Below are 26,145 nucleotides of genomic sequence, written 5' to 3'. Positions count from 1 at the left end.
GGAGCATTGGAAGACTTTGATTGAGGAAAACACAACTTATACTTTGTATAATTGTCGGTGTGTTTGATAATGACATTGCATTTAATCCCTTTAAGTTTGTTTTTGGTTCTGGTACAAAGGTGCAGAAGTATGACAAGTTAACTAACGTTCTTACTCATGAATTTCGCTTTAAGTCATTTAAGAAAATTCAAGATGGAAAATTCAAAACTGACGTTTTATATAGTATAGTTATGTGCTTTAATTTATTTCTGTGTTTTCTCGGATTATAATGTTCTTATAGAAGTAATTTTTTTTTAAGAAATCATCAGGCTTCTTCATGAGATTGTCAAGACAACACCAATTGGGACTGGAAAGAAATCGTGTACGAACATTGTGTTGAAAGATAAAAGGTATTATTTTCTAATTTGTCAGCATCAGATGATAGGATTTTGTATAAGTTTGATAATGACCTGAAAGGTGTCTTTCCTTATGCAGTGGGAATATAGTTGATGTAACACTATGGGAAAAATACTTCGTAGCTTTATCATTTACCATCTATTTACCTTGAGTTCTTTGCTTCCATTTTGTAGTCAATGACAACCCAAATATATAAAACAATTGGTCAGGTTCGAGGCTGCTCATCAACCTACATCATCCGGTTGTTGAGAAGTTTAAGACTTAGTAAGTTTGCATTATAATTTCACAATACAGTGTTAGAGTAACTTATTATTTCACAATCTGATTTGATTGTTTTTTGACCATGTTTCTTGAATTGTTGCCGTGACCTTAACACTTCTCAAGCTCATAGTCAAAGCTTCAGTCAGAACTTAGGTCAGAGTTCGGCTTCTTCTCAACGTACTTCGTACAACGATTTTTCCAATCTGTCTCAGGTTAGGCCAATTTCTGAATTTATAAACTTAGTCAAGGTCTGTTTTTTTTACGCATAAACATGCTTTGAGTTTTTTTACGCACAAATTAAAAATACATATTGCATTATTTTTTATTTCATGTGCATAATTTGTGTTAGGATACATACTGCATCACTATTTAGAAAACAACTAAATTCAATCCTAACCTGTTTGGATGGTATTATGAGAGTTGCACCAAATGTTTGAAGACATCAATCAAAGAAAGATTGTTCTAAGAAATAATTAGTTCATGATATAAGAAACTGACATAATATTTAGGCTCAAATAATTATTCATAATATTTATAACATCTAATTAACACTGCAATTTGTTTTGTATCTGGCACTTCCCAAATGAGATATCAAGGACATTTCTAAAAGGAACACGGAAAACAATCACACTCATCGACAAACAAGCTCAAAAAAGGTATAAGTGTCGCTTGATAACGACAAAGAGAGCAAGTTAAGAAAAATACTTAGGCGGCCAATGGTTCAACTTTTGCAGAGAACATATGTTAGAGGTAGGTGATAAGCTAATTTTTGATCTAGAGAAGCCACCTAAAAATATGCACGTTCAAAATCGTTCCCAAATAAAGATTTGGTGTTCATGATCTGCACTTTCAATAGATCACCTTAACTCTAATCCTAGACTAGATTATCTTCACTCACTGATGCTACTTCTTTGCTTGATTTCATCTGATGTAAATATGAGTATCAATCCTTTTTTGGTAACTCTCTAACAACAAAACTCTTTTTTATAATTTTGAAAAATATGTAATCATAATTCACACATCATTGGTTCCAATTGTTTTCATCCTAAATATTATGTCAATTCCTAATATCATAAACTGATTATATGCTCTCTTAATCAGCACATACATATTTTATGATGAATCACAATGTTCCATCGTTTTAACATCTCTTCTTTCGAAGATTTTTTTTTATCGAATACGTTATTGAACCCGTGCGAAGCACGGGTTTGTAACTAGTTAACAAAGGAAAAAGACATTTTTGATGATAAAAATGGTTATGAGAGAGAGAGAGAGAGAGAGAGAGAGAGAGAGAGAGAGAGAGAGAGGGAGAGGGAATAATTAAGAAGATGAATGAAGATCAAATTGAGAGAGAAGGTACGAGATCTTGACAAAGATAGAAGTTGTATGTTACTTTTTCCTTGGAAATTGAAGAGGATGAGATAGTGCATTTTAAATGAGATAGTATTTACAATGCAATTAGGTGGGATGAAGGAACATATGAATTTGTGCATGGGAAATATAACATCATTTAATGCAAAATAAGGTTGCATTAATGCATTAGGTGGGTTGAAGGGAACATATGGATTTGTGCATGAGAAATATAACATCATTTAATGCAAGATAAGGTTGCATTAATGCAATTTAGTGGGTTGAAGGAAACATATGAAATTGTGCATGGGAAATATAACATCATTAATGCAAAATAAGGTACATGTAAAGACTTAACCCTAAAGGATTCATTGGGAAATTTGAAATTTAAATTTGTGTTGTAATGTGTGATAGTTAGTTGGAATAATAATTACAGTGATTAAGGCAAAATTGGCGCCCAAAAAAAGGGTCAGGGTTAGGAAATTAGGTTTTCAATGTTAAGATGGATTAGATAATAAGGATAATGATAAGGATAAGGATATGCGTGGGGAAAGTTTCGAACCCCGAACACCCCACTTCTCTGCATTTAAATGCATGAGCTCTAGCAACTAAGTCATTTGACAAAAAAAAAATTATACACATGTTAGCATTTTTTTAAGGAAGGAAGGATATATGCATGATAGCATAAAATAAAACAAAAAGAGAAGACATACAGGCAATAGAGTGCGCCCATTTGCATGCTAGTATACTATACTCCCTTCGTTCATGTTGTAGCTTTACAATATGCATTATTAAGACTAGAGTTTAGTCCTTTTAAACGGGCATTTGGTGTCCGTATGACCTCTCTTCTTATTGTGCTAATGAGTATAAAATTACAATCAGTCTACATTTTTTATACATGTGTGGAGTGATAAACTGTAACGTATATTTAGGAACAAAGGTTTGACTTAATAGTATATAAGTTCCCCTATTTTATTTAATATTATAAATTTGACTTAATTGAGTAAAAATAGGTTTGACTTAATTTTATGTATTTTCACTAGAAAAAAGAATTAACAATTTTATATAATTTGTGTATATAACAGCATAATCAGCCAAGGCTTACTCACACCAACAAAACTTTTAAAGCTTGAAAAGATAACAATTATAATACAAGCATCATGAAATTTCAATCTCTTTTTCTTATACTTGTTGTTTTCTTTGCCTCAACGGCCACAAATCAAGCCCAACACATCAGAGACTTGAACATCAGTGATCCATTCGTGATTGATATCGCTAAATTTGCTGTTACCGAACACAACAAGCAAGTTATTGAGGCAAAATTGAAGTTTGAGAAACTTGTCGGTGGTTTAGCCTCTGATGTGAACGATGAGACCCACTACATCTTCAACATTTCTGCAAACAATGGTTCAACTTCTAACAACTATGTATCATTTGTGGGTGAGAAGCCACCAAATCACTTTTACCTCGCTTTCTTTCATATTCTTCCCAAATTAAATTATTAAATCGTACTTATTATATGATCATATAAAAATAAAAGTTTATGGTTTGTGTATCAAACTAGATTTTTGATCTTATAATGATGTTTAAACTTCTTTCTGGTTAGGATTTTATGAAAAGTTCAAGTGGATTATATATTTGAGCGTCTGATTATTTTTGAGAGGAAATTGTAAGTATTTTTGAAATGGGGTAAAATACAATTGACAATCAAATAAAAAATAATATCATGTTTGACCATAGACTACTATTTGTCAACCTTGGCCTAGAAAATCATGAGTTTACTGTGGGTAGATGTGTCAAATTTTAATCTTCATGATTTCTTATAAAATATTTCTTTTTGAGTTAAAACTTGTTATCATCTCTAATAACATGATTTAAAAAAAATCTCAATTTTGCAATTCTAAAGAAATAAAACATGAAATACATGCCATATCACAAATAATCTGAAAATACGTTTGCAATTTTTGTAATTTATAACCAATAACATATATAGAAAAAACAAATTTGTTGGTATTTCCTATGTTAATTTTCAATAATACCTTTGATAGTTCATGCAACTTCCGACATAGTCCTTTATATTTGAAATAACATATACATAGGAAAACATACATAAAAGTGATAATTTAATCAACGAAATCTATACTATGTATATAAATAAAATAGGTTTAAAATACATGAGTTTGAGTTGACTTTTTCATTACCTATTTTACCCTTGATTTAAATTATTTTATTTACTATTTTATCCTTTAATAATAATATTCTAAATTTTATTTAAAAAAATTAAATCCAATTGAAATAGAAAATACCCCACTAGAAACAATAGCAATATTATATATGTCCTCGTGAGCTTAGCTCAGCTGATAGGGATAATGCATAAATATATGTAAGGTCTGGGTTCAAACCCCGGCCACCACAAAAAATAAAATATCAATATTATATATACTAGCTCAAGATGAACTGAGACCGATAAATCAAAGATTACAAAGACGCCGTATATAGGCGGAACACCCAAAATAAACACCAATAAAGACACGAATACAATCATCACCTAACTAATGATTGAACCTTCAACACCCAAAAGACCCACCACTACCGAAACCAACTTCACCACCTAAACAAAACTCCAACGCAAACAACCACCGTAAACAACTTTGGTGTAATATATATAGGTTCATCTCTTAGCTTTGATTTGGTTTCATCTAATTTGATTTAAGTCTTCTACTAATAAGCCCATTTTCATCTCTTAGCTTTGATTTGGTTTCGTCTAATTTGATTTAAGTCTTCTACTAACTATGTATATAGGCATGTAGGTTAATAGAAGACAAATGAAGTATTTAGTGTCATCATCTAGTATTAATGTTATGGTTATAAAACGTCAAGATCTGAAGTAGACATATGACTATAATTGAGGTAATGACAAGTGGTCACCAATATATAAAGAGAAGCTATTCAAGTTGGATGAATGTTTTTGTTGGTGGTTATTACAATTTTTTCTATTGACGTTTATCTTGCACTAACAAGTAAAACACTTAACCAACCAACCAATTGAGCTTAAATGCTTCTTCCTTCAATGTGAATTTCAAAAATCAGTGTGAGTGGTCACAAAAATCACACATAAAGAAAAAAGGTTTTTGTTCTTAGTTGGAATCAAATCAATTGTAAAGGCCAAGAACAATTATTCAGGAGCATATTGTAAATCCTCTCAAAGTGAGAGTTAGCCTAGATTCATTGTAATTCAATCATGTAGTTTGTGTTAAGTTGCTTTTACCAGCATCAAAATTTAGTATTCCAATTCATCATATTCGTAGGTACTCACGCGATACAAAAGTCATTCAACAATTAATACTCCCTCCGTCCCTTAATGTAACCTCCCTTTGTTTTTTCACATTTCTTAAGAAAAGCTGTCAGTGTAATTATTATGTCTGTTTTGTGTGTTAATATTACCATATTGTCCTTTATTTGTATATGTATTAAATTTGACTTTTTAAATTTCAAGATAAGTTAGTAGTATTAATTATGGGTATGTTTAGGAAAAAATAACAAATGCATCTTGTAATTTGAAAAGAGTTTTAGATTTAGGAACAAAAATAAAGTCAAATGGGTGGTTAGATATAGGGACGAAGGGAGTACTATTTAGAGTATGGAAAGTTGGTTTGTGTGAACATATATTTTAGTCTGTGCGATGTAAGTAAAGAAATAAGAGTGTAGAGATTATATGGTCGGTACTAAGCTTTGTTAACTAATCGTTTAATGTCCTTTTCATTATTCGATTATATACTCAACATATTTCAATTATATATCCATCTATTCTTCATTGTACGGTGACATGTTTATCTAATGACGCGAAATCTATTATATCAATTAACCTTTAATTCTAAGCAAAATATTTGATTGATTTAATTCCATATGATCGAGCAATGTGTATGAATGCAAACCTAACCCTATGTCTAGGCATTAGCATTTACCCGAGTAGTCAATATCAGTGCTATAGCAGCTACGTACGCGTAGTGTTGCGGAAATGGAGAACTATGCTAGCCGTCATAATGTGGCTACTTTTTTATTTGATCCTTTTATTCTTCTTCCTTTGAATTTGTTCCATCTTTTCCTTTGTATTTTTTCATACTTTCTATTCTTTGTTCCTCTGTTCACTGCAGGCACATCGTGGAAACAATCTGGTCGATAGAATCAGCGATTTACCATATGAGTTATTGCTTTATATTCTCTCTTTATTCCCAAAGAAACGGGCTTCTGCAATGGCCATTCTTTCCAAACGGTGGACCCCACTTCGCTATTCACTCTTCAAAACGATTCGCATAAAGTGTGATCAGTATGAATACCCTCCGAAAGAGAGAAAATTTATTGTGTCAAAATGGCTAAAAGCCGCAATACAGCGTCATATAGAGGAAATTCATATCATATTGCCCTCTCACACCTTGAAGCCCCGTCTTTTTGTCTCTCAATCCCTTGTTGATCTAAAACTTAAAAGCGTAGATGTTGAAAAGGATACTTCGTGTGTTCATCTTCCATCACTCAAAACCCTAAATCTGAAATCAGTTACTTTTGAAAATCGGAATTATTACATCAATTTTCTTTATGCTTGTCCTATCCTAGAAGATTTGCATGCTGACCTTATCTTTTTTATGAGACGTGATAAAAACAATGCATAAGAAGAAGAGGAGCTTAAATCCATTACATTGCCTAAGTTGGTTAGATTGAGTATAAGGATAACGGATGGTCAGTTTAATTGTATTAATAACGGTTGGTTTACTGACTTATCCGAGGAATGGAAATGCCCAATTTCGGTTCTTGAATGTGTTTCATCTCACCTTAGATCATGTACTATTTTAAACTTCAATGTCTCGGCAAATGATATTCGATTTTTAAAATATATTTTACAAAATGCGAGTCTTTTACAAGACATGACAATTGGTATTAGAGATACATAGTTTAGTTACAAGTAGTATTAGTCCTATTAGTATATATACTTGTAATAACCCCATTAGTGGAACAACTTTCTCATATTGTAATATTCATTTTCCTTCAATACAAAGAGTTTCATAAGCTTTTCTCTCCTTCATCAATGGATGCCATGTTTCCTAACATGGTATCAGAGCAAATCTGGTATCCTCCTTGAAGGATTTTCCGCTGCATTTTCTCGAGAAAATTCAATTTTCTCACTTTCATTTTTTTTTTCTCTCGTTCCAATTTTCCTTTCATCATTTCATACTCCTTCGTTTTCTCTTCATTGATTCTGATTCCTTTTGCATTGTTTTTCCTTTTCTTCTCGATCAATTTCACTTTCGACTGTTCTTGATTTTACATAACTGTTTTCCCCAATCCTCAGGTCCTTTCTTCAATCCGATTTCTGTTCTCTTGCATGATTCAATTTTTCAAATCAGTTTCTTAAGTCTTGTTTGTTTTTGCTTCGATTTCCTCATTTGAATCACCTTTCTGTTCTAATCAATTCTATTTTGAGATTTCTGTTCGCAATTCCTAAATTCTAGGGTTTATGTTTTTTGATTTCGATAGCATTTCGTTCCAGTATGTGATTATGTTTCATATTTTGATTCGTTTTCTTGCGTTCTGTCCTTGATTCATTTCGATCGCGATTCCTTTCTCTCACAAATTTGTCATCACTGTTGCTGCTTGAAGTTTGGTTCAAGATGCTTTGGACTATGGTTTGTTTTTGGTGTGAGGCAATATTGTGCTCTCAAGGTGTTTGTGAAAAGTCTTCACTGAAGCAATTTGTGAATTTATGCCTGGATTTGAAGCATTGTTCTTGATTCAATTAATTCTTGCTCCCGATTTTGCTGTGAGATTACTCTCGAAGACGGTTTGAAGGTTAGGTTGTTTGGTTTGAGCGTTTATTGTGATTATTCATTCTTGCTATTCTGCTGGAAGTTCAGTTTGTTTGGCTTTGAATTTTGAGTTATCAGTTTTGTGTTATCTGCTTCGACCTCATCATTTTTTTTAGCCTCCGATTGGATTCTTGTCCTATCTGATTCTGTTGAAAATGGTGAATGCTTTTGATCAATGAGAATGGTGCTTTTGTCGTCTGGATTATGTGTTCTATTACTCATTTGCATTACATAATTTCTCCTGTGCGTATTTGGACCATTATTCACAGCCTTTGATTCTTAGTGGATTGTTTTTCTTCTTTTGAAAGTACAAGGCTTGCTGCCATTCATCAGTTGGTACATGTTGACTGCATAATTGTACCCAACTTTTGTATTCTATTTCTGCTTTTCAGCAGCTGCACTTTACTGGAGATCTGATCCACTTTATACCTTTTATATGTTTTGTGTACATGGGCTGAAGACAAATACAAGTTCTTGCTCAGAGGATTGTTTAATTACAAACAGTTTGTTGTGGATATGTTTGAGTTTCATTGTTGAAGGTTTGTCTCTTATTGTGACAATTGAAGACTTTTAGATTTCTGTTATGCTTCTTTGTTGGAAGCATTGGTTTTGGTCTCTATTTGAGTGCATCCACATGGATTTGTTTTCTATGGTTTGAAGACACATCACATGGCTATGCATCTCTATTGGCTTGTATTTAGTTTTTCCTTGTCTCGGCTCGGAATTGGAGGGCATCACTTTTTATCTTTGGAACCTTGGTCTTGTATATGACCTCCTTCCATTGTAGACTATGGCCCTTCCTTGCACTTCTTTTTGGATATCATCATTGATTTTGGATATCCTTGTATTTCTTTTCTTGGCTTCTGTCTTGAGTTATTGATAACTCTTGATGGTTAAGCGTTGTGCCTTAATTGGCTTTGTTGATATTGGCTTCTACCGGATGGTGGTTAAGCGTTGCTTTGATGCTTCTTCCTTCAATTGGTTCAACCTTGAGTTGTGGTTGCTTCTTGTTGGATACGCACTTGTTTGATGACTTTGGTTTTTAGTCGATGTGTTTCCGGCATCTTTCCTTGTATTTTCATTTGCTTGATGTATTTCCTTGTATTTTCTCATTTCAAGTTGGAAGTGTTTTGAGCACCTTCCAACTTGACGGGGACTATTAGAGATACATAGTTTAGTTACAAGTAGTATTAGTCCTATTAGTATATATACTTGTAATAACCCCATTAGTGGAACAACTTTCTCATATTGTAATTATATTCATTTTCCTTCAATACAAAGAGTTTCATAAGCTTTTCTCTCCTTCATCAATGGATGCCATGTTTCCTAACAATTGGCGTTACTACTACTTATGTAATGCATTTGGAAGAAAGTAAAATTAGAAAAGAATTGTCCTCCTATCGAAGGATATCTCCAGGATGTAAACTTTGATTAGAATTTACTAAGTATTTATTCTAGAATCATCACTGTTTTTCATTACTTTCTTAATTAGTTTGATAATGAAGATGTTCGGTGACCTTGCATGGAAAGGAAGATCGTTTCTACTTGTTAGTTTATTTCATTATCTTTTATTTCTGAATAAATTTTATTTGTTGTTAGTATCCAATGAAAATCAGCATTGTCAATGAATTCACCTTTATCTTTTTCTGTTCTCCTTCACTTAAATATGATAATTTGAACAGAAATTTTGTTGCAGTCATATGCTGTTGATTTGCATACATTTTGGCACTGTCTTTATAATCTGGAAGTTAATAAGTTTGTTCTCATGTTTAAAATACACAAATCTTTTATGTGCATGGGATTGGCGTTTCTGTTATGTTACTAAGAAATATATATAAATTTGAGTTATGCAAAAGTACTTATCTACTGTCAAATAGAAAGCTATATTTTAGAATTCAAAGATTTTTCCATGGGATTTGCCCAAAAGTTTTTTATTTCAAGGTTGTCATTGATTCTATCGAATGGTTAAAATTCAAAGATTTTTCCATGGCTTTGTCTTTTGTGGCAAAAAAATGTGCATGTTTGATATCACATTATATTTGTAGTCACAGTTAGTCACCTTCATAATGAACATGCACTAACATAGACAATAGTTATTTCTGTCATCATTCATAGCATATGGCAAATCTGGATCGAACATAACAATCGGTATTTTCATGACAAGGAACTCAATATCCCTATCATGGTCACAAACATCATTGTAGAAGTTAAGTTTAGCTCCTCTCTGATGTCTGGAGATAGTGTTTCCACATTTTCTTTTACCTTTGTTACATAGAGATTCTACAGGTTTACCATTCCTTAGAACAGTCACTGTAATTTGTAATTGGTTCCAGGCCATTCCTGGTGTTTAATTTTCATTACCTTATCCAAAAAAAAAGACTATAGTTTTGATTACCAATTTTCCCTCATATTAAGTTATGCTGTATGTCAACTACCTTTCAGTAATAGTTTGAAATGTGTTTACAACAAGCAAAATGGTGCCAAATACAATGTTTTTAGTGTATATTTGAAATATATGTAAAGTGTAAAATATAATTATGAGATAGAGATATACATGTACGGTATCGACATTTTGATGTTTAAATAAAACGCCTGTTACAACAATCATAGTCACATTCCAAAAAAAAAAGTCTTGTCATGTTTTGACAGTTGTGTGATATCCAATCTCAGATAGAGATCACTTTCATAAAACTAAATATACCAATTGAATTCCAAAACGTCAAAAAAATTATGCGAAAATTATGCTAAAATACTATAGGTCTAACGTTTTTGACTGGACGGACCAATTTCAATGTTGAATAGGCCAAACATTTAACAATTTAAGCGAAGCGAACACTTCTACCGAGCGTACTTGCCATCAAAGAATCACAAGAACAATGCTCATTTGACTTGCAAAGTTATATGTTTTTTTCATTACTTTCTATTCTAATATGCTGCAGCCATTTAGTTTGATAGTTTGGACAACATATATCTGGCTCAATGATGATTCTGTTTGGATATGCTTTTAATTTTAGTTTTCTCTATTGTATTGAAACGTGAGAATGGTTCCAAGTCCTATTTGTTGACAGACGTGTTTGATTGTGCTTGTATATACTGGAATTGTTCCGAGTCCTATTTGTTCCAATTCATATAGGACACTTGATACAAAATTTGGAAAGAAACCTCAAACTAGGCAACGTTGACCAAGTTAAAAGCATTAATTAAGTATACTAATGGTAAGGACACATAAACAATCCTACATGCCAAATTTGAGGGATTTTAAATTGAATAACTAAGTATGTTTAGGCACTCCTCTTGCTATCGATGATGCTACTCTTAGTAGAAGATTTGGGGTCTTTGCAAGGGTGCTTGTAGATGTTGATCTATCTGAGCAATTATTTGAGTCAGTGGTTGTTGAAACTGAAGGGTACGCTCTATCCATTGATATCCAATATGAGAAGCAGCCTCCTTTTTGTGTCAATTGTAAAGTTCTGGGACACAATCTTCAAAATTGTAGGAAACTGAATGTAGAGGTGTCAATATCATGGGGCCTTGAAGTTTTGGCCCCAGCCCACATAGTAATGGGGCTTAAAAATCCACAAGATTAAAAGGTCCACATTCATGCAAGCCCACAAATCAAAAGCCCCAAGCCCCAAAATTTCTATAAACATTTTCTTTTAAAGTTTTTTTTTTTTAAAAAAAAAAACTATTTTTAAAGTTTTTTTTTTAAATTCAAAACAGCTTATTTATACAAAATAGCTTATTACGATTTCATTTTAAAAAACAACTTATTTATGCAAAACAACATATTTATGCAAAACAACTTATTCAAAACAGCTTATTTATGCAAAACAGCTTATTCGAAACAACTTATTTATACAAAATAGCTTATTTGTACAAAACAGCTTATTCAAAACAACTTATTTATACAAAACAGCTTATTTGTGCAAAACAGCTTGTTCAAAACAGCTTATTTATACAAACCAGCTTATTCCGATTTCATTTTAAAAAAACAACTTATTCAAAACAGCTTATTTATGCAAAACAGCTTATTCGAAACAACTTATTTATACAAAATAGCTTAGTTCTGCAAAACAGCTTATTTATACAAAACAGCTTATTTATACAAAACAGCTTATTTGTGCAAAACAGCTTATTCAAAACAGCTCATTTATTCAAAACAGCTTATTTGTGCAAAGAAACTTATTTATGCAAAAATAGCTTATTCGTAATAAGCTGTTTTGCATAAATAAGCTGTTTTGAATAAGTTGTTTTGCATAAATAAATTGTTTTGAATAAGTTGCTTTTTAAAATGAAATCGGAATAAGCTGTTTTGTATGAATAAGATGTTTTGCAAAACACCTTATTTATGCAAAACAACATATTTACGCAACACAACTTATGCAAAACAGCTTATTTATGCAAAACAGCTTATTCAAAACAAGTTATTTATGCAAAACAACATATTACAACATATTTATGCAAAACAACTTATGCAAAACAACTTATTTATGCAAAACAGCTTATTCGAAACAACTTATTTATACAAAATAGCTTATTTGTGCAAAACAACTTATTCAAAACAACTTATTTATACAAAACAGCTTATTTGTGCAAAACAGCTTATTCAAAACAGCTTATTTATACAAAACAGCTTATTCTGATTTCATTTTAAAAAACAACTTATTCAAAACAGCTTATTTATGCAAAAACAGCTTATTCGAAACAACTTATTTATACAAAATAGCTTATTTGTGCAAAACAGCTTATTCAAAACAACTTATTTATACAAAACAGCTTATTTATACAAAACAGCTTATTTGTGCAAAACAGCTTATTCAAAACAGCTTATTTATTCAAAACAGCTTATTTGTGCAAAACAACCTATTTATGCAAAAACAACTTATTCGTAATAAGCTGTTTTGCATAAATAAGTTGTTTCGAATAAGTTGTTTTCCATAAATATGTTGTTTTGCATAAATAAATTGTTTTGAATAAGTTGTTTTTTAAAATGAAATCGGAATAAGCTGTTTTGTATGAATAAGCTGTTATGAATAAACTGTTTTGCACAAATAAGCTGTTTTGTATAAATAAGTTGTTTTGAATAAGCTGTTTTGCACAAATAAGCTATTTTGTATAAATAAGTTGTTTCGAATAAGCTGTTTAGCATAAATAAGCTGTTTTGAATAAGTTGTTTTGCATAAATATGTTGTTTTGCATAAATAAGTTGTTTTGAATAAGTTGTTTTTTAAAATGAAATCGGAATAAGCTGTTTTGTATAAATAAGTTGTTTTGAATAAGCTGTTTTGCACAAATAAGCTGTTTTGTATAAATAAGTTGTTTCGAATAAACTGTTTTGCATAAATAAGCTGTTTTGAATAAGTTGTTTTTTAAAATGAAATCGGAATAAGCAGTTCTGTAAAAATAAGCTGTTTTGCACAAGTAAGCTGTTTTGTATAAATAAGTTGTTTTGAATAAGCTGTTTTGCACAAATAAGCTATTTTTTATAAATAAGTTGTTTCGAATAAGCTGTTTTGCATAAATAAGCTGTTTTGAATAAGTTGTTTTGCATAAATAAGTTGTTTTGAATATGTTGTTTTTTACAATGAAATCGGAATAAGCTGTTTTGTATAAATAAGTTGTTTTGAATAAGTTGTTTTGCACAAATAAGCTGTTTTGTATAAATAAGTTGTTTCGAATAAGCTGTTTTGCATAAATAAGCTGTTTTGAATAAGTTGTTTTGCATAAATATGTTGTTTTGCATAAATAAGTTGTTTTGAATAAGTTGTTTTTTAAAATGAAATCAGAATAAGTTGTTTTGTATAAATAAGCTGTTTTGAATAAGCTGTTTTGCACAAATAAGCTGTTTAGTATAAATAAGTTGTTTTGAATAAGCTGTTTTGCACAAATAAGCTCTTTTTTATAAATAAGTTGTTTCGAATAAGTTGTTTTGCATAAATAAACAGTTTTGAATAAGTTGTTTTGCATAAATATGTTGTTTTGCATAAATAAGTTGTTTTGAATAAGTTGTTTTTTTTAAAATGAAATCGGAATAAGCTGTTTTGTATTAATAAGTTGTTTTGAATAAGCTGTTTTGCACAAATAAGCTGTTTTGTATAAATAAGTTGTTTCGAATAAGCTGTTTTGCATAAATAAGCTGTTTTGAATAAGCTGTTTTTTAAAATGAAATCGGAATAAGCTGTTTGTATAAATAAGCTGTTTTGAATAAGTTGTTTCGCACAAATAAGCTGTTTTGCATAAATAAGTTGTTTCGAATAAGATGTTTTGCATAAATAAGCTGTTTTGAATAAGTTGTTTTTTAAAATGAAATCGGAATAAGCTGTTTTGAATAAGCTGTTTTGCACAAATAAGCTGTTTTGTATAAATAAGTTGTTTCGAATAAGCTGTTTTGCATAAATAAGCTGTTTTGAATAAGTTGTTTTGCATAAATAAGTTGTTTTGAATATGTTGTTTTTTACAATGAAATCGGAATAAGCTGTTTTGTATAAATAAGTTGTTTTGAATAAGTTGTTTTGCACAAATAAGCTGTTTTGTATAAATAAGTTGTTTCGAATAAGCTGTTTTGCATAAATAAGCTGTTTTGAATAAGTTGTTTTGCATAAATATGTTGTTTTGCATAAATAAGTTGTTTTGAATAAGTTGTTTTTTAAAATGAAATCAGAATAAGTTGTTTTGTATAAATAAGCTGTTTTGAATAAGCTGTTTTGCACAAATAAGCTGTTTTGTATAAATAAGTTGTTTTGAATAAGCTGTTTTGCACAAATAAGCTCTTTTTTATAAATAAGTTGTTTCGAATAAGCTGTTTTGCATAAATAAACTGTTTTGAATAAGTTGTTTTGCATAAATATGTTGTTTTGCATAAATAAGTTGTTTTGAATAAGTTGTTTTTTTTAAAATGAAATCGGAATAAGCTGTTTTGTATAAATAAGTTGTTTTGAATAAGTTGTTTTGCACAAATAAGCTGTTTTGTATAAATAAGTTGTTTCGAATAAGCTGTTTTGCATAAATAAGCTGTTTTGAATAAGCTGTTTTTTAAAATGAAATCGGAATAAGCTGTTTGTATAAATAAGCTGTTTTGAATAAGTTGTTTCGCACAAATAAGCTGTTTTGCATAAATAAGTTGTTTCGAATAAGATGTTTTGCATAAATAAGCTGTTTTGAATAAGTTGTTTTTTAAAATGAAATCGGAATAAGCTGTTTTGAATAAGCTGTTTTGCACAAATAAGCTGTTTTGTATAAATAAGTTGTTTCGAATAAGCTGTTTTGCATAAATAAGCTGTTTTGAATAAGTTGTTTTTTAAAATGAGATCGGAATAAGTTGTTTTGCATAAATAAGTAGTTTTGAATAAGAGGTTTTTAAAAAGTCATTCTAATAAGTTGTTTTGCATAAATAAACTATTTCGAATAAGCTATTTTGCGTAAATAAACTGTTAAGAAAAAAATTATAATATGGGGCTTTATTAAGCCCACAAATAAATAGATTTTATAGTGGGCTTGACCCCAAACAATTCTTTTCAATTAGGGGGCTTTAATTTAGTGGGCTTGGTGGGGGCTTGTTTAAGTGGGCTTTGAAATTTGGGGCTCTATTGACACCTCTACCTGAATGGATCAAACAACACTGAAGGACCTGTCAAATTGAAAACCAGAAATGATTTGAATGGCAAGAAACAGGTTGATGCTGACATGTTGGGCAAGGTCTCTGGTGCTCGAAAAGACTCACACTCTCTGCCTAGCAAGAATCTAGATGGCTCTGATTTGATTCATAAAGATACTGCTGAGCCTGTGAACTCCCCTGTTAAGATTTTCGACCTTGAAACCACCAATACTGAAAATACACAATCTAAACAGGCTGCTACTGAACTACACAACATAACCAACTCCTCTGATTCTCATTTACGACTTGGAAGCTTGAATGACCTACATGACACAGAGAACTTGCATGAGGAAGGAGATGAGGAGGATGTAGCCTAGCCATCACTGTTTTCATGAAAGATGTGATTTCAAATCCTCTTTTTGGGATGAACTCAAAATCACCCTCTGCTTTAACTCTACATAATCCTTTTGACAGGTTGCAGGAAGATAGTGCAGTTCATCTTGAGGAGAACCCTCTAATGGATCAGATTCAATGTCAACCTGTTGCTGATCAGGTGCATGCTATTTTGGAGCCTGTTCTCAATATCCCTCGGAAGGATGTTGTCCCTATTCCTCATAAAAGCACTGCGAAGCCTGGTGATTTTGGGGAAACTGAGAGGCCGTCATTCCTTAGTGTTGCCTCTGCATCCATCTCTTCAGCTTGTGAACTGAGACCACGCCTAATGCCTGTTCCATATACTACTATGTATGCTGAGTTGAGTATTGATAAGAGACCTTTTACCACAACACACAACTCTAAGACACCAACAGCTGCAGCACTTAAGAGTGTCCAAATTTTGAAGCAATTTTGGGGAGATGTGGGGGATGATGACTCTGACACTGAAGACCTCACTATTACGCAAACAGGTGCTGATCAGTGCTTGTTGAGTGACACTGAAACAGTTGGCAAAGTCAAGCGTGGCAAGAAGAATAAAAAACAGAAAAGCCCCAAGTCTATGGCTGAAGCAAGTTCTGCTAGAATAGATACAAGATCCAAGAAAAATCTCAATATCACCACATCCTAATGAAACCGTTTGTGTGGAACATCATAGGCATTGGAAAACATGACTTTATGTTTCTAGGAAGAGTCATTTAACACAAATGGATGGCTTGGTTCGCCCACATAAATGTTGTCTTTAGGAGCTTTCATCTGAGTTGTGCTCTTTTTATTAGCATAGTTTTCTTTTAGTATAGATTGGTCACAGTTGGCCTACATATATGTTGTAATAAGGTTCAGGCCTCCTCCTGATTTGCATTTTAATTTTTTTTTCTTTGATCAAAAAAAAAAAAGAAAAACTAAGTTTGGACAAGTTAGTTACTAATCTGAATTTAATATCAGCCGTGGCAAACTGGTGTGATCTACATTACTAGTGTTATTGGTTAAGCATACGAGAAATGATTTGCTCGTAATTAATTGTTATTAAGCATATGCAAATCAAATATCAGTTGAAGCGTCAGACCATATATTTCTATTTCATTTAACATTCATATATTAAAATACAAAGTAACATATAATTCCCATGACTAGCCTTCCGAGGATACTGTCAAATGAAATAGCATCTCAGAAACTTTCATACATCATGAGGACTAAACAAAAACTTTGTACTTGCTAAGATGGGAGATTGGCGGGATAACAAATAGGACTGAAAACTGTCATGGACCAGGCGGCTGAACTCAGCAGAAGCTAGTCTGGCTGCTGTTCTGTCTACTCTGGTGCAGCAGATGCGTTGGTATGGATTCCCGATCCTGCTTCAGGTTTCTCGGTTGAAACTTGTTATAGAGAGATTCTTCAGTTCTGTCAATCTGCTGGTGTGGACAGCTTGATTTTAAACGATGTCAATCAATTAAGATCATCTTGGCACTACGATTTCTAGGATTGACTTGTTTACGATTTAGTTGTTTCTTTGTCACAACTGTTTTTGTTCATGGGATAGTGATATATTTCTTTCATATGTTCGACAATATTATTGTAATGTTGATGATCTTGCTTTTTTTTTTTTTTTAAGTAAAGTGTCTTAACATTTTTCCTTCTGCTGGCTATGGCTTTTTATCAAATTAATGTTGACTATGAATCTTTGGTTCTAAGAATTGGTACTTTAAAAATTGACCTAATAAGCTATATGTCATAGAAACAGGATAGAATAAATACATGCACAAGTGCGCGCTCACACACTCATATGACTTCAGATTTAATTGAAGGATAACAGTAAAATTACCGTCAAAACTATCGTATTTAATTGAAGGATAAATTACCGTTAAAACTATCGTATTTAATTGAAGGATAACAGAAAAAGAGAGGTGTGAAAAAGGATAGCTTTAGAAAGAGCTGAAAAAGAAAAGCACAAGAATGTTCAGGCAACAAAAGAATATATACAATTCTTCAAGGCTATCTGTTCGACTAGGTCTGGAAGAAGAATTATAGAACAACTGTTATCATCCAAAAATGTTGAGTCATGGCAGTAGCATTGAATTGACAGTTAACAGTGCCAACATATTCAAAACACAAGTACAGTCAAACAATTCTGACAATAATAAGGACATAATTCTCACTTTCAATGTAATAGAGAAAAATAAAATTAAAAGCATCGAAACATAATCATTATTGAGTCGCAATTTCAATGTAATAGAGAAAAATAAAATTAAAAGCATCGAAACATAATCATTATTGAGTCGCAATGGTAATCTACCATATATGTTGTCTGAACTAACAAACTAAATAGTTGCAACATATTTAGAATATAAACTAATGAAAAAACCGACAATTCTAGTAACTATACTCATTCAAATGAAAGTTTACATCCTAAAGATTTCCTTGGGCAGCAGAACAATACTTCTTGAATCCAACTTTTTTTCCAAGTTCTTCTAGTAGTAATGCTGATTTTCATGTCCCGCAAGAGACTCGCATTCTGCAAAATATATTTTGTAAACCGAAGATCATTTTCCGAGCCTTGTAAGTTTAAAATAGTACACGATCTGAGGTGAGATGAAACACATTTAAGAACCGAAATTGGGTATTTCCATTCCTCGGATAAGCTGGTAAACCTCCACTGCAAATGGGATATAAATTAACATTTATCAAAATTTATACAACAATAAACAAACATTATTCCACTAAGTGAGTTTATCTACATTATGCATGGATCGAATGACACCATAAAGATCAATCAAATAACATTTATCAAAATATATGGAAAAAAAAGAACAAGCAAACGAAAATACCTTTTTAATGAAAAGAATTTGAAGCTTGGGACAATGGCGGAGGAGTTCTACTAGACCATCCCAACAAATATGTGAATAACTAGGAAACACTAGTTTGATGGAAATTAAGTTTGGAAAGAGTGGAATGGCTCTCAAAGATACCACTTTTGTGCATTCCATATCTACGGGTAGAAACTTGACATTATTAATACCATTAAACAGACCATCCCGATTTTCAGCATGCAAATCTTCTAGGATAGGACAAGCATAGAGAAAATTTATGTAATCATCCCGATTTTGAAAAGAAACTGATGTCAGATTTAGGGTTTTGAGCGATGGAAGATGAACATTCGAAGTATCCTTTCCAACATATAAACTTTCAAGTTTGAGAACAACAAGGGTTTGCGAGAAGGTTCTTTCTTCTTCTTATTTGTATCATAAATTTCTGTTTGAGCGTGACACTTTGATTTCGTTTTTTTTAGGAAACCCTAGCCACTTTCTGATTCTGTTTGTTCTTGTACAAAATGCTCATTTACTCTTGTTTGTTTGTTTTACAGCATGCACTCTACAATGGTGGAAACAATTTGGTTGATAGAATCAGCGATCTACCAGATGAGTTGTTGTGTCACATACTCTCTTTTCTCCCAATCAAACATGCCTTCGCTACGACCCTTCTTTCGAAACGGTGGATCCCACTTTCCTATTCACTCCCGGTTCTCATCTTTAAAGATGAAACCACCGAAGACTATGACGCCTTCCATCGTTTCAGTCATTTTGTCAATACTCTCATGCTCTCTCCTCTTGCAACAAACAAACACATCAGAACGTTTTACCTCAACTGTAATTTTAGACACCGGGATGTGGATACTCGCATGACCTTCGACACATGGTTAGATGCTGCAAAACGGCGTTGTGTTGTGAACTTGTGTGTCTCTTTGAATTTCCACACCTTGAAACCTATTATTTTTATCTCCCAAACCCTCGTTGTTCTCAAACTTCTATGGTTAAAAATTGCAAGTGATACTTCGTGTGTTGATCTTCCATCGCTCAAAATCCTACATTTGGAACACGTTTGTTTTAAAAATCGGAATGATTACATAAATTTTCTTTCTGCTTGTCCTATCTTAGAAGATTTTCACATGCTGAACCTATCTATATACGTAGTGAGAAGAATCTTGATGAAAACAATGTACCAGATGAAGCGTTTAAATCCTTGACATTGCCTAAATTGGTTAGAGTGTGTATTGGTTCAGTAGATGCTCCATTTAATGGTATTGATAATGTCAAGAGTCTACGCATAATAACAAGATTCACAGATCAAGAGGCTTCTTTCAAAGCCATTCCAGTTTTTTCAAACCTTACATATATTAATCTATTGTTTCTTTGTTCCTCCTTTCATTGTTGGGATGGTGTAGTCGAACTGCTCCGCAATTGCCCCATGCTTAAAAATATTTATATTACAAAGGTTTGTTCATGAGATTGTTTATTTCCTTGTTCTTTTATTTCTCTCCATATATTGTTATTTCATTGTTGGGATAAATGTTTTTTTTTTTCCTTTGATAGTGGAAAAAGAGCAGCTCATCCAAAGACTGGAAATGTCCAATTTTGGTGCTTAAATGTGTTTCGTCTCGCCTGAGAATGTGTACAATTTTAAACTTTGACGGCTCGGCAAATGATCTTCGATTTGCAACATATATTTTGCAAAATGCGACTCTTTTACGGGACATGAAAATCGGCGTTGCTACTAATGGAATGCTTTTGGAAAAAGGCCAGTTTATAGAAGAATTGTTCTCATGTCCAAGGAAATCTCCAAGATGTAAACTTTCATTTGAATTTAAGGATGAATACTAGAAATTTCATTGTTTCTATTGACAAATTCTATTGTGATCTACCATTCTGGCTCTATAATTATTGATATTTTTCATTAAGCTAGCATCCTTTCTGGATTGTTTTATTTGTTCCTTCTGTTATTGTTTTAGTTCTTTCAGATTTTTATGTGATTCCCGTTTGTGTTTCTGGTTTGGTTGTGGTTTTGTTTTTTCTTTTTTAACAATCTTGCTTTTGCATTCACACCTTTGACTTGCTAAGAAATTAGTTAACCGGTTTCTTTTGAATTGTATGGAGTGTGATGTTAGAAGAATATACGAAATGGAAGGGAATGAATGTGATGTATTTGATAAGGGTTGAGGAGTATGATGAGAGAATTATTTTCTGAAGGAGCTGGGCTCTTAGGCAGTAGGAATATTCTGCCAATAATATTCAAGCCATAATTCTGTTTTTGGTTGGTTCTTATGATGTTTACTCTTTCTGATATTCTGTTATTTGGTATTAGATTCTGTATGTTGATTGGTAAGAAAATATATATAACTTATAATATATGTATGGTATCTAATATATCTTAAGTACCTGATACAAAATTAACAACTGAACTAACTTATATCGAACTAATAATTTAATTCATATCCATAGGGATTGTTTAATCTCTATTTAGCAATTTCATTGACACTTAGGATTATGTGTAAATGAGTGTTGCCTTAGGTAAATTGGTTATGATTGCAATTATAGTAAATAACTTAAATTAAACTTGGTTTTAAATATGATGTGAGAAGGGATTAGGTGTTTCAAATAATATGTTTATCACTCATTAGTAACCTGCTTCTAAATCCTAAGAATGCTATTTAGTTTAAGACAATTAGCAAAATAGCTCAGGTCAATCCCTTGACCCAGAGCTCTCTTTTCCAATTATAATTACCTAATTCCTAGGTGAACTATAATCATCAAAGGTTTTTACTACGTTAATTTTAAATTCACAACCTAACAACTTTCCATCCATAGATTGTCCGTTAAGCTGGATAGTATAAATAGGTCAGAATCATAAAATCATTACGAACAATTTATACTGAATAAACTAGAATGTCATTCATAAAAGTTCAGAGTTACATATGACATTGTCATGAGCTAGAACATAATCATCTAATGATCTAATCTCAAAGGACTTAGGTACTCATGGCTAAAGCACAAATAACAACCGTTGTTTTTTTTCTATGGTTTTGAAGTTTTTCACGTTAATTATTGTGTCATAATAAACTATCATAAACAACTACTCCATATTCCTTCCTATCATCGTCTTTCACTTCTTTAACTTATTCATGTTCTATAGGTTCACCATTGCTTTAAGGAATCTCTTTCAAGACACTTAAACACACTCATTCACCTGGGTAACATTGGTTAGGAACCTTGTCTTACACTTTAGTGACTCATTTGAGGCATAAAAGTAAGGTTTTCTAGGTCTAAGAAGGGTGCACAACAGTGCTCTCCATGGAAATGACCATGCGCCCCCAAAACAACACAAAAATGAAACATAGGCAGAAATTTGAGCAAGGGTCATGCTCCCTGAGGGAATGGTCGTGCTCAGTGTACATATTGTGCAGAAATCTCATATTTTGTGATATTTCGACATGGGAGGTTCCCCAACTCCAATTTTGACCCTAAACATACACAAATTGTTCATAAACATCTCCCTAATGTTACCCTAACATCTAAACACTAATTTCCACATAATCCACCTAATTACAATCATCTTTTACATGGTTAAATTCTTAATTTAATTACCCTAGTTTTGTTCTCTGGCTTTTAAACTCTCAAGAAAAACAACAACCCTAATCATCATCAATTCATCTATGATTTCTCACCCTGATTCTCATCATAACATGACAAAAAGATAAAGGATTGAAATCAACCGATCAATTAATAATATTAATACCCTAAGATGAAAGGATTCTTTCCGTTCAATTTAGAAAATATTTTTTAGGGAATTTTTGAAAAAACATAATATCTATTTTGTTTGTTTATCGTAATAACAGTCACTTCTTTTAAAAAAAAAATACTTGTTTGGATACAACTATATAAAATAGACTTTTTGTTACAAAATTATTTTCATCTTTTGATACTTATTTTCTTCCTCTCTATATTTTTTTTAAAAGATTCTATAATCTCATATCATTAAAAGATGCTTTTAGATTTTTTTTTGTTGAACCTGGTTTTTTAAAAAATTATAACAAACAAGTACAATGCTTTTAAAAATTATTTTTTAAAGTTATTAAAAACCTAGTAGGACCGTTTGTTATGATTGAAAATAAAAATAATTTTGACATTCAATATTTAGAGATTTTTTTTATTTTTGAAAAAAATCATAATCTACTTTGTGTTTATTTAATGAAATTATTTTTATAAAAAATAATTTAGTTTGTTTAGATGCACCAATATAAAAGAAATTTTTGTCACAAAATCGCATCAATCTTTTGAAAGTTACTCTCTCTCACAAAAGGAAAAATATTAAGATGGGGAAATATTGTCTTTTTGCTAGACATTTTAAGTTTGATAATTAGAGGATATATATATATATATAGGGTTTTGCTAGAAGGTGTCTTTTAGCAAGTTATTCGCTGAGCATTTGTTAAAAGACACCAACTAATTTTTATGAAGATGTATTTTAGCAAAGTTATAACTAAAAAGTTGAAATCACACCTTGAGGTGCGAGTTGCTAAAAGACACCTTCATGGGTGGCTTCTAGCAAAACCCATATATATGTATGTATGTATGTATGTATGTATGTATGTATGTATGTATGTATGTATGTATGAACTCAGAGCTTTAGTCGTATCTTATAAGATTTGAAGAAACATACATCTTTCTTTTGGTGGTCGTCTTGCTCTCCTAAAGTTTGTCCTGACTTCGCCCCTGTTTATGCTCTTTCCTTCTTCAAAGCTCCCTCAAGTATCATTACCTCTATTGAATGTCTTTTAATTCAATTTTTTTGGGGTGGAGGTGAGGATAACAGAAAAATTACTTGGATTGATTGGGGGTCCATTTGTTTGGCTAAAGAGGTTGGTGGTTTTGGGGTAAGAAGAATTAGAGAATTTAATTTATCTCTGTTAGGGAAGTGGTGTTGAAGACTGTTGGAGGATAGAGAGGGCCTTTGGTTTAGAATTCTATCCGCCAGATACGGCTTAGTAGGGGATCTGTGGAAGGCTTGTGGTCGGGAGGGGTCGGTGTGGTGAAGGATGATAGCTAGCATCCGAGATGGTGATGGTGCGGTGTCGGGTAGTTGGTTTCCTGAAAATTTATGTCTCATTGTCGAAAACAGTGTTAGCTCTCTTTTTTGGTTGGATGGGTGGGTAGGTGAGGTCCCTCTTTGTGTTAGGTTCCATCGTTTGTTTGACTTATCAGAAAACAAAATGGCGACTGTTGCACAAATGTATGCTTGGGGATGGGATGAGGGAGGAGAGGCTTGGAAGTGGCGTAGGAGGTTGTGGGCGTGGGAGACGGCCTTGGTAGAGGAGTGTAGGATTATTTTGCTAAATGTTATGTTGCATGTTTATATTGAGGATTCTTGGAGATGGACACTTGATCCGGTCGTGTGATATACTGTCCGTGGTGCTTATCGAGTGCTCACATCGGGGTCGCCCACCAATATGCATGTCCCAGTAGCTTTACTTTTGAGGACGGACGTTCCATTGAAGGTTTCCGTGTTTGCTTGGCGTCTTTTTTGGAATAGGTTGCCCTCTAAAACAAACATATTCCGAAGAGGAATTATTACTACTGAGGCTCAACTCTGTGTTTCTGGATGTGGGCAAACTTATTTTTGTCTTGAAATTTTTTTGGCCAGTTATGGTAGTTGGTTAGGAATTGGCTTGGTGTTTACTCGGCTGATCCATCTAATATTGTGGATCATTTCTACCAGTTTAGTACTTCTTCCAGCTTTGGCAAATCTCGATGTTCGCTTATGCATCTGATTTGGTTCGCTTGTTCGTGGGTGTTATGGAAGGAAAGAAATGACAGGTTGTTTCAAAATATAGAAGCTCTCCGATTCAGATCCTGGAGAATGTGAAACTTCTTTCCTTCTGGTGGTTTAAAGCTAAATATGTAAACTTTTATTATAGTTTTCATTATTTATGTCAAAACCCATTCTTATGTGTGGGTATTGGCTAGTTTATTTGACTTTTGGTTGAACACTTGTTGTACTTTCGGATGTCTTAGATGGTACATCATGTGCTGTCTAGATAGTCTGTTGTTTCGTGTTAATATATCATTTTGATTTTTTCAAAAAAAAAAATTATAAGATTTGAAATTTTTGTTACTATGACTTTTTTGACGGATATTTTATGTTTACTTTTTTTCTTAAAGGTGATTTTTTATGTTTACTTGTTCCCCAATATTATTTGATTCCGTAATCTATAATCTTATAAATAGAAGTTACCATAATTCACACGTTGTGGCAAACCCTTCTTTCACCTTGTTTGCCTAATCGCTCTTCCAAACCCTTCCATTGCTTCCTTCCATCGCCTCAACGACGATGGTGGATAGAATCAGCGATTCACCGGATGAGTTATTGTTTCATAAGAGTGTGCGCTCCAACCAATACTCTTGTGACAACTCCATTAACCGGAGCCACACATGTGCATGTGTTTGTCGTTGAGTGTGTTTGTTGAAATCCTTTGTCCAATGAGACAAACGCAGCAGCCCCAATTTCAAGTTGAACTTGCCCATAACCCTGCAGCAGCCCAAGTTTCAAGTTGAACTTGCCCATAGCCCATACCAGTCGCATATTTGCAGCAGAGGCAAAGGAGAACTCAAAAAATCCTTTCCCAAGGGAAATGAGTTTCCATGGTGCGGCAGTTTCCCACTGTTTCGATAACTTATCTGAGATTTCCTTGGCATTATAGGGTTTATCACCCTTGTTTAGAACAAGCCTTCCGTGCAAATCGGTCAAACATGCGGCAATACCCTTGGCATATACTTCCTCCGTAATTTTGATGGACAAAGAGTCGCCCTTCAAGACCGGTTGGGGAAGTGGTTCGGTTACAGCATTGGATGTTGGCACGAGATCTTTTGCGAAAGAGTGAACGCAAGTATCCACAGATGATGGTGAAATATTATTCGTGACATGAGATGGTTTTGGAGGAGCCTGTATCGCAGAGAGCTCATACTGCCAATCGAATGTCATGGCAGCTGCGATCCCTACAGAATAATGGATACAGAAAGAAAAAGAAGTTTCGACTCTTCGAATGTCATGACATTTATTAGAATAAATTATGTTTATTGTATATTCATTAGGCATTACTATTATATTGATTAGACATTATTGTATATTCATTAGGCATTATTAGTTTCTCATCAATAATAATCAGGGGATTACATTTCTATAACAACTACTATAATAATTTTCTCAAACATATACACAAAGCAGTAACAGTTAACCAGAACCGTAGAAGAAGAATTAGTTAAACAAACCCTCTTTTCTAATTTTTCTGTCTATTCTCGTCGTCCCCTTCTTTTCTTCGTAGATATAACCCTTATTTTCTTCATAGCTGAAGGAATGAATCAATTCTCCAATTGTATAACTTGGTTGCTATTTATACTAAACGGTCCATCCAACAAGCCCAAACCC

At 32.6% G+C, this 26,145-nt stretch overlaps 1 long non-coding RNA gene and 1 pseudogene across 1 annotated transcript; one reads left to right on the top strand and one right to left on the bottom strand.

The window, feature by feature from the left end:
• Positions 1–18,159: 18,159 nt before the first annotated feature.
• LOC146913257 (uncharacterized) lies at positions 18,160–18,965 on the bottom strand. Its single transcript, XR_015013184.1, has 2 exons — positions 18,717–18,965; positions 18,160–18,544 (listed from the first exon to the last, which is right to left on the bottom strand). It is a non-coding gene; the product is annotated as an uncharacterized LOC146913257 (long non-coding RNA).
• A 65-nt stretch (positions 18,966–19,030) lies between these two features.
• Positions 19,031–20,546, top strand: LOC146913256 (F-box/FBD/LRR-repeat protein At4g26340-like; annotated as a pseudogene).
• The last annotated feature ends 5,599 nt before the right edge of the window (positions 20,547–26,145 follow it).

Source organism: Medicago sativa, chromosome 6 (assembly GCF_051527215.1).
Source record: "Medicago sativa cultivar Bolivia chromosome 6, Bolivia_mono, whole genome shotgun sequence".
NCBI classification, from domain to species: domain Eukaryota; kingdom Viridiplantae; phylum Streptophyta; class Magnoliopsida; order Fabales; family Fabaceae; genus Medicago; species Medicago sativa.
This window is presented reverse-complemented; position numbering and strand designations above follow the sequence as displayed.